This window comes from Vicugna pacos, chromosome 30, assembly GCF_048564905.1.
Source record: "Vicugna pacos chromosome 30, VicPac4, whole genome shotgun sequence".
Classification (NCBI taxonomy): Eukaryota; Metazoa; Chordata; class Mammalia; order Artiodactyla; family Camelidae; genus Vicugna; species Vicugna pacos.
In genome coordinates, this window is record NC_133016.1 from 2296852 (window position 1) to 2303079 (window position 6228).

Sequence of the window (6228 nt, forward strand, 5' to 3'; positions counted from 1 at the left end):
GTGTTCTAGATTCTGCCATAACGCCTTAGGAACTTGTCTGCTATTTGTCCAGCACTGGGACTCAATACACACTAGAAGGGGGCGTCAATTAAATAATTAGATAGAAGTTGTTGTCATAAGCGGTCTAGCAAGTGATGGGCCTGTGGTGTGGCTCTAGGACCGAAGAGATGGCCTCCAGTAACCTCCAGAGGGAGTTTCTCAGCTTGGACAGGCCGGGGCCCTAGTCCCAGAGATGCTCACCTGATACGTCTGTGGAAGGCCAGGCGTACGCATTTGGAGAAACTTCCCAGATAATTTGAATGTGTCTTCAAATTAAGAGACTTAGACTTGAGGGTTTAATTGCCTCTTATGTTAATCAGGAGCTCTGTTGAACAGAATCTTTCCAAGAAGCAGAGATGATCAAGACCCATGTGTGGATCTGGAAAGAAATCTAGTGTCTCCTCCTTAAAGAGCAGCTCTTCATTCCCCTCTGGGGGTACAAAGTGATTGAATCATGTGGAATTTCACGCATCCTTCATGCTCCTCTGTCTCTGAAGAAATGTCTCGTCCCCTTACAGAGAGAGAAAATATGAATACATAGAAATATAATGTAAGGGTTTTTCTTATACTGGATTTCACTGAAAAATGCAAATTTGAATATTTCGAGCAGCAAGGAAGCAAGAACAAAGATGCAGAAAATTAAGTTCTTGAGAGGAATTAATGTTTTGTTCATTTTAACTAGAATGTGGGATGGAGGAAGGGTAGTCAAAGGAACTGAACGTTCAGTTTTAAACTAAAGTGTTTGAATTTTATTCAATGTGAAGCCATGATCCAAGAGATGACATGATTAGTTTTATGAGTCCCAAAGTTTAAAACGTGGAAGCTGCACAAAAAATAAATCAGGATGGGAAGAGACTGAGTTAATAGTTACCTTTTTAAAATTAAAAAAAATTTTTTATTGAACTGTACTTGTTTTACAGTGTTGGTTTCAAGTTACAGCAGAGTGGCTCAGGTACAACCATACACACCTATATATTTTCTTTTCAGATACTTCTTTGTCTGTTACAAGAAATTGAATATAGTTCCCTGTGTGCCACAGTAGGTCCTTGTTGTTTATCTGTTCTATATATAATAATGTGTATCTGTTAATGCCAAACTCCAAATTTATCCCTCCCCACCCTTTCCTCTTTGATAACCATAGTCTGTTTTCTACGCCCGTGAGTCTGTTTTTGGCTTGTAAATGGAATTGTTATCATTGTTTTAGATTCCACATATAAGTGATATCATATGATAATTTGTCTTTCTCTGACTTACTTCACTTGACATGGTAATCTCTAGGTCTAACCATGTTGCTGCAAATGGCATTATTTTATTCTTTTTCATAGCTGAATAGTATTCCATTGTATAAATATACCACAACTTCTTTATCCAATCATCTGTTGATGGACACTTAGGTTGTTTCCACGTCTTGGCTATTGTAAATACTGCTGCTATGGCTTACCCTATGATCCAGCAACCCCACTCCTGGGCAGATGTCCAGAGAAAACGGTAATTTGAAAAGACACATGCATCCTAGTACTTACCTTTATATTGAATCCTTTCTAGTACTAGGTGTTGTAATAGGTACCGGTTTGTGTTCAGCATTTTACTAAACCTCATAATAACTGTGTAAAGTAGGTGTTCTTCCCACTTTTAACAACCACAACAATGGCGGCTTAGAGAGTGTCAGTTCTCTGCCCTAATCTATAAAGTGATGGAACAGGAATTAAAACCAGTTCTGTCGGACTTCACAATCTATAAGCATGACTATGTTGCATCAGCTAAAAATGTGTGTAAGGAGAGAATTAGCAACCATTCAGGACAGGGGTGATGAATTAGAGAATCATTTCAAGAGGGAAATTTTTCCTGGTAAAGTGTTAACGTGGAGCTATTTTCTACTATAAATGAAATGATAGAAATTATATTTGGAGCAAAAATCAGAGGAACTTTTTAAAAATCCAGATTTACACAGGAACCAACATTACAAGCAGCACAGGACCTACACATTTCCTGGTATTGTGGGAAAGCTGTTGTTCACACAGAGACTCACGCCCCTTCTGGTCTTCTTGAAGCATCAGTTTGGTCTGATCTTTTAGTTTCTGTTTTCTTGAGCTCCTGAGCTGCATGATTTATGTTTGGAGACAGTCCCACTGTATCAGACTGTCAATTAAGTCATGTGACTGGTCTGAATTCTAAGAGTGCTTGACAAAAGTACGGAGGTAGAAAAGCTACCATCTTTGCATTGACCTAACGCCTCATCCTGAAATGAATGGATATTGAAGCCGCTCATTAGAGAGATGCTGCACTGAGGGGAGGAAGACCCTGAGGTCGAGAGACCTCACTGACTTGGTCTCTTCAACTGGAAGAAAGGGCTAATCATACTTACCTCACTGGGATTGATTCCATCAGGACACATGAAAAAACATTGTAGAGATATGCTTGGTATTTGTCAGTATTCTGTCCATCTTGGTTTCTCTGGTGTTGAACATACACTTCACTGCTGTGTCCTGTGTGTCCTCTCAGTCTCTGAAGGTGAGGTCATGGCAGGTGCCTGGTACTCTGGCCTGTGACCTTCACCCATCGTTCATTCATTCATTCGTTCATTCATTAAACACGTGTTGGGTACGTCTCCTGTGCACAGCACTGGGGACTCAGAGATGAAGGGCAGGTCAGATGAAGACACAGTTGCACACAGTATGGGATCTTGTCACAAAATCAGAATGATATTTTAGGTTTCATCATGGCTTTATTACACTTAATTATATATTGTTGATCACATGACTGGAAAACCCTTAAAGTAGGAACATGCGTTGTGCCTTAGCATCTCTGAATGGTGGAGTGATGGACTGAAGTCATTCCAAACTCTAGAGTGTTGTGATCCAAGCTTTTAGCATACAGTTATTATGACCATTTCATATTCAATGAGACAGCTATTGGATGCTTGATGCATGTGGGAGTGAGAGTTAAAAAGAAAGCTCTAGAACTGAACAAACTGTTAGAATCGGAGAGAAAGTTCAGAGACAGCTCAACGGCAGAGTCAGGTTTATTGCAAGAAACCTGCAGAGGGCGTCTCCAGTTAGACTGGAGCCTGCTGTCTGCCTGCAGGCTTGGTTATTTATGCCTGGCGGTAGGAGCTGACTGGGGGGTTCTTATGCAAATGAGCAGTGCTGAAGGTGAGAGGGGCGTGTCTGATGAACTCTCCCGCCAGTAGTTCTCACTCAGGTCCGGGACGGTTTTACAGGCAGAAGGCGGAAGCTGTGGCTCGCGGTTGGCAAGGTTTGTCCCTAAGTGGATGCGGATCACCAAAACAGAGTTGGCCTTGTCCATCACAGACACCCTTTTGGTCTGCTTCCCTCTTACCATTAGGTCACTTTATAGTTCTTTTATGCACTGTAGCTAGTCTGTTTATTTTTATTTAATATGTTTATCTAAGTATTTCTGCATTTTAAAATCTGCTATAAATTCCATGGGGATCTTTTGGGGTCACTTGTAAAACTGCTCTCACGCGGTTTCTGACGTCTCCAAGATAACACATGAAGCAGCCTTCACGCACAGTGCTTGACATCACGTTCGATTTTTATTCATTGCTAGGTCGTGAGTTTTTCCAGAGTTCATGTCTCAGTCATTCTCATAGGCTCTCAGACGTTTCTGAGCACATACTACACATTTATAAAATTCTTAAGTTTTTTAAAGTGGAATTCTCTAAAACTGTGCAGCTTTCCTGACTAGAACAAACACTGTTGCATATATTGTCAGTTCAGCTCCGGCAAGAAGGAAATAGGCAGGCTTCCATCGGCATTTTTAGAGGGCTGGTGTCTGCTTCTCAGGCAAAGCTGAGAAGATGATCGTGTCAATTATCTGGTAAATTTGGATCCAGCTAAAGAATATTCAAGTAAACAGAAGCTCAGTGTAACTTGTCTTGGTACAGTCAGATTCTTAGGAGTTGCAGTTCCAAACCCGCTGCCTGTGTCCTCACATGCACACTCACACACAACTCAGACTCACACACACACATATGCACACTCACAGACACACGTACACAGAGACTCAGACACGCATATGCAAACACACACACACCCACATACCTATACAATCACCCACACGCAGGAGGGGGGACCCTCCCTGTGACCTTCACACTCTCGTAGGTGAGATGCAGCAAGCTCCCCCTGCGTGGGATGCAGGTAGGATTATTCTCTCAGCGAACACAGTCATGCCTGGAGAGAAAGTGGCGTGTGTGGGTTCTCGACCAGTTGAAGAACTCCCCGGTTCACCTTGCTGGGGCTTGTAAGGTTGGCTCATAACTCGGAAAACAGACACGCCACATAAGCTGCACCTTAACACGTGCGAGTGGCTGGGAAGACGGGCAGGAGACAGTCCTGCCTTTTGTTTGAGTGGATTTGCAGGAAGAAATCTGGCTTGGTTAGCAGGGAAGAGCTCCCCCCAGCACGAGCCTGTGTGGAGTCTGTACAGATGGCGCTCCCAGTAGGATTACACGTCCCAGGGAACTTGTGAAGCATATGGAGGAGAAAGTTCCCCGGCTGAGAGTTCTGCTCCATTATTTCCCGTTGGAAGTAGCGCACTGAGATCAAGCTTGAATTATCAGATGCGTGGCAACGGGTATCAAAATGTTATACTTGCCAGAGTTTGGAACCACGTATTCTCAGCCTAATGCTTATAAAGAACATGTGGTTGCAGCCTATTCTGAGTTACGCCGCCTGGGATCATTGACAGCACTTCCAAGGGCATGGCCATGTAACTCCGCAGAGAGCCCGGCTCTGCAGCAGCACGCTGGTAATGAGGACGGCCTCACACCACCGCAGGACCGCAGGACCGCAGGACCGCCTCGGCTTCTGAGTCCTGATGCCTCCTGAATCTTTGTGATGCAACATTAAACTTCAGAGACAGGAACACGGTGTCCTTGCTTTGCCGGCCCTGGATCCTGGCAGGCGCTGCCATCCGGGAAACCTCTAAGATCATCTGCGTGAGGCCCCTGCATGCCTCTGGATGTCTTTATGAAGCAAGAAAGGTCGGACCAAAGAGAACAGGGGGTGGCGGGAGAGACCTGCCGCACCCACGGGGCGGGCTGGCTGGGCAGCTTCGTGTCAGGGTCCCAGCCCAGGAGGCACAGGCCCAGGCCACACCCCTCCCCAACGTCCCCCAAGCTTGTGTCTGAGAAAAGGGGACCACTGGATCGGAGAGGTCGCCTCCTTGGCGTGATGTGTTTTGTGTGCGTAACATGTGAGCTGGGAGTCAGGAGGCGCGGAGACCAGCACGGAGCACCAGCTGGCACGGGCTGAACCGCAAACAAAAGCTGACAACCCGCCGCCACGTGCACGGGTGACTTCCAAGGCCCTCCGTGGCCAAGAGGAGTGTCTGCAGGCCGTGCGCCTGTGCGTCCTGGTCTCCGCCCTGCCAGTCTTAGAGGAGAGGGCTCTGTGATGCCAAGGTCAACAGAAAGGGCACAGCCTGGTGGCCTTCAGGGCTGCCCCCCCCCCAGGGATGAGAAGCACGTGACCCCGCCCCCAGCGGGGCCCCCGGGGGTCTGGTCCTCCCTCTCCTGTGCGTGCGCTTGCGTGCGCTTCTCTGGGGCGGTCCCTGGAGACAACAGGTGGAGGGCGGGCCCCCCCGAGGGGGGAAAAGGGCTGAGTCTCACCTGCATGGGCGTGTCGGGCCTGGTTTCTGGGGGCCTGGTTTCTGGGGTCCCAGTTAGACGTTCGTGTCTCAGTTTACAAACACAAACTGGGAAAAGTGAAAAAGTATTTGGATTCAAGAGTGAAAAGGGGAGCAGACAGGACCGAGGTGGAACCTCTTTGTCTTTGGGAAGCCACGTGACATGAAACACAACAGCCTGTCCCAGGAAGAAAGCCTGTTCTGGAGGGTTTGCAATCACCCGCCGGCCACACACGTTAAGTCATTCTTCTCTGTCCCTGTTGACTATTTAGGCGGGCTTTGGTGACAGTCCCAGCCTGTCTCTTCTGCAGCAGGGCACCTGAGGGCTTTTGAACTTCGGGTTCTGACTGCTGGTCAGAGTATCCGAGAACAACTGGAACGCGCCTGAGGCCGACAGAGTGCCAGCCGCAGGGAGGGTGACGGTGAGATGCAGGAAGGTGGGAGCGCGGCGGCCGGGTTCAGTGCGGAGGCCGGATCCCAGTTTACCCCACGCCGCCAGCATTCCTTTCTCCAGCGGCTGACGCGTGGAATTTCTGGGAC